Source organism: Nicotiana tabacum, chromosome 21 (assembly GCF_000715075.1).
Source record: "Nicotiana tabacum cultivar K326 chromosome 21, ASM71507v2, whole genome shotgun sequence".
In the NCBI taxonomy this organism is placed as follows: domain Eukaryota; kingdom Viridiplantae; phylum Streptophyta; class Magnoliopsida; order Solanales; family Solanaceae; genus Nicotiana; species Nicotiana tabacum.
This window is the reverse complement of record NC_134100.1, coordinates 86199947-86203881: the sequence shown is the minus strand read 5'-3', so window position 1 is coordinate 86203881 and position 3935 is coordinate 86199947. Positions and strand designations below refer to the sequence as shown.

Below are 3935 nucleotides of genomic sequence, written 5' to 3'. Positions count from 1 at the left end.
TGGCTTTCAACGAACCATTAAAGTCCTAGGAATAGAGAAATTCTTTATACGGAACGATTTTCCTTTTAAGAATCCTATACGGGTGTGAGTCAGTGAAATTCAAATATCACATATTATTAGTAAAAGGTTTTTACGACGTGAATTTAAATTAGTTGAATGAGTAAGTTTTGAAATAGGATGATTGAAACAAGAATATAGAAATGGAAAGATGAATAGAGTACAAATTTGGAGACTCTAGGAGAAATATCCAAAAATAAATTAATTGAGAATCTAAAAGACATAGATAGTCCAACTCACATAAACTCTTTTCCTTAAAGTCATGTCATTAAAGTTACTGTCAAGTCGGGACTTGTGTAGGCCTCAAAATAGTAAACACCAAAAGTGAAAATAATCATAGTCTCAAGCAAAAGACTTGAACTTCTACTCCTACATTTTTCACTTGTAAAATTTGTAACTTTCTCTTTATATAATCTCTCTTTGCATCTTCAGTTCCATACCCTTTAGTCCCTAATCCTTTTTGTCTCTCTGAGCTTTTCTGTCTCAGGTCAGTTCTCTCATTATCACTCTTTTGTCCTTGCATTTTCCCTTGATAATTCTTTGTTTCTAATTCTTCACTTCCCCTTATTTCTTCTATGCACCATTTCTTTTTTCTTTTTCATTATGTCCTCTTATTAATTTGTGTATGGGGTAGATCTGCTTCTTTGTTCAGCCAGTTTGATAAATTGCATTGTTCTTTCTTTTTTATTTTTCAAAATTTTGCTGCAATTACAAGCATTTTGAACTTGGAAAGATAATGTACTCTATTGAGAATTCAGTGACAGAAAATAGTTTGATGACTTTATTGTTACCGTGGGTAAAGTCCAACGACAGTATTTGAGTTAATACGAATTCAGATATAATTTAGTTACTTTAATATGACAAATAATAGTTTTGGGACTACTGTTATAGTGAGTAAAGCTCCGTGATGACACGTGAAATTGACCTGAATTTTCCATGTTTTTCCTTCATGTTAAAGATGCAAACTTAGTATTCGATTTGCTGAGATTTTAATGGTTGAGCTATAGATCTTGAACTTGCAGGTTCAGTTTACATCAGCACAAGAAAATGGACTACTCCATTTTTGTCATGTTCATTAGTCTGCTATTAGCCCTTTCAACTTCAGTAAATGGCCAAGCAATTGAATCTCCAATTCTATCTCCTGCACCAGCACCAGGTCCAGAATACACAAACATAACTGAATTACTCTCAGTAGCAGGCTCTTTCCACACGTTCCTCGACTACCTCAAATCGACACATTCCAAAACCAAGCCAATAACACAAAGACTCAGCCTTTTCCAAACTCAAGAAACCATTACTTTCCAATCTCACAGCTGATCAACTTAAATCCCTTTGTCTTTTCCATGCATTGCCACATTACTATAGTTTAGCTGATTTCAAGAACCTTAGTAAAATTAGCCCTGTTACTACATTTGCTGGAGGAGAATTATATTCTTTGAACTTCACTGATATGTCTGGGACCGTTCATTTAACCTCAGGATGGGCTAATACTAAAGTTAGTAGCGCGGTTCGCGCTACTTATCCGGTTGCTGTTTATCAGGTGGATAAAGTTCTACTTCCTGAAGCTATTTTTGGGACTGACATACCACCAACACCTGCACCAGCACCAGCACCAGCACCAGCACCAACACCGGCACCAGTAGTGGACATTGCCCCGGCCGCTGATAGTCCTGATGCTGATAATGGCAAAGCGATAGCTGTAGCATCTCCGGATTCTACGTCGCCATCATCTTCTCATAGGATGATGAGTTGGGGTGTTTTGAATCACTTGGTTTTGGCAATTGTTGGTGGATTCTTGATGTTCTTGTAAACAAAGATTTTTCTCGGGGAATTTTGTTAATTATGTTACATATGTTATTATTGATTTGATGTAAAATCCATTTTTTTTATTACATATTTTGTTGATTGTATTATGTGAGGATGAGGTTTGTTACTGTTTACTATTAATGTTTATATACAAATTGATTTACGGTATTCAGTATGATTTTTTGCCCATTATGGAAGTATTCTTTCTTGGCCCTTTACGGCTTGTTTGGGTGATTGTTACGTATTGTATTGTATCATATTGTATTGTATCATATTGTTAGTTTAAATACAATATTTGTTTTGATTGTTACTTAATATTATTATATCGTATTGTTAAATCCATCGTTACGTAGCGACGGATTTGATGTGGCGGCATCGTTTCCTTACTTTTTCCTCTCATTTTGTCCTTCCTTATTATTAAATAATCATATTTTATCATTTATTCTATTTTTTTATATAATAATTCTACTCCCATATCCAATTTTTTCTTAGTAATATTGCAAGGTTATTCTTCATATTGTTAGTGCATGGCATCATAAAACGACGATAAACGATACAATCAATCCAAATATTATATTCATCAATACAATATAATACGATACAATACAATACGATACAATACAATACAATACAATACAATACAATACAATATATTATGAAACGACATATAACAACAATTCAAACAAGATGTTAGAGTTCTCGTGTTTTTGGCCACCATATTTGGATGTGCCGCTTCTTCTATCATGAATTCACAACAAATACTCCTCTACTACAATTGGATGATATCTTGTTAGCTGGAAAATGCATAGAAATGACCAATTTCTCTGGTCTTTCGAATCATATATACGCTATATACGCAAGGACAACTTTACGTCTCAATCACAAATAAGTTAGAAGCGGATTATATAAACTTTCTCTATCTATTCTGCTTTATTTAAGTTCATCCAAGTTTAAAAAGATATAGTATCAACCTCCATCTCCACCTCCCCACAAACAAACCCTCAATCAACAGCCTCTCCCACCCCCACACTTACCCTGGTAGGAGGTGTGGTTCATTTGAACTAGCAAAACTGTTTAAAATTCTCCATAGTTTCCTCAAGCTTATTGTGTATCACATCAAAAGATATAGAAAGCAGTTAACAGTGTCGTTTAGGAACAAATTTCAATTGATGCAAATCAAAGGTGGTTTTTCAGAATTTGTCAAAGTCTAGTGAACACTGAACAGAGCAACCAACATGTAGTTGATTTAGTTAGGTGCGTGCAAGACACCACTTTATATAAGATAAAGAGGAAAAGTAGTAATATTTTATTGGTTAAAACGAAGGTGTTTGTTGTACATTCCCTTCCTTCACTTTTATTTGTCCATTTTGAACTTTTCACGCCCCTTAATAAATAATAAATATAGTATGTATTTTACCATACAATCCCTAATAATGATAGCATTTTAAAAAGTCTTGAAAAATAAGTTTGAAAATGAGTGATTAATAATAAGAGTAAAACTATGGCTGGCCAACGGGACGTGACGGGATAAAATTAACGGGACGGCACTGGACGATATTTAGCCGGGACGGTGACAGGACAGGACGAAACGGTAGGCCCATCCCGTCTCGCTAACAAACGGGACGGGACGGATGGTAGGCCCATCCCGTCCCGCTAACAAACGGGACGGGACGGATTCGCGGGCCTTAAGTGCCGTTTTTAAAAAAAAACTATTTAAGCATTGAGTTTGGCAATGGCTATTCTTTTGACAATGACTAAGTTTTTAAAGTTTGCAACAACTAGTTTTTTTACTTATTTAATAAACTTAAAAATTAAACGAAAATTAGGAAACTAAGTATAGAATTATAAAATATTAAAACAAAAGACTTGTAATGAAATATTCTAGTAATTATAAATTTATAATAGAGTTATAATTTATTTAATAAAATTTTAAGCCATTAAGTAACTAAGTAAGAGTGAAAGACAATTCATAAAAAAAATTCAACGCTTAGAGCCTTTTATTTTATTAACGGAACTTTCAAATCTCAAATACAAATATAATTCTTTTGAAGAGCACATAATCTACGCAGCCA

At 33.9% G+C, this 3935-nt stretch overlaps 1 pseudogene; it reads left to right on the top strand.

Moving 5' to 3' along the window:
* The first annotated feature begins 388 nt into the window (after window positions 1-388).
* On the top strand, window positions 389-2031 carry LOC107814873 (fasciclin-like arabinogalactan protein 7; annotated as a pseudogene).
* The last annotated feature ends 1904 nt before the right edge of the window (window positions 2032-3935 follow it).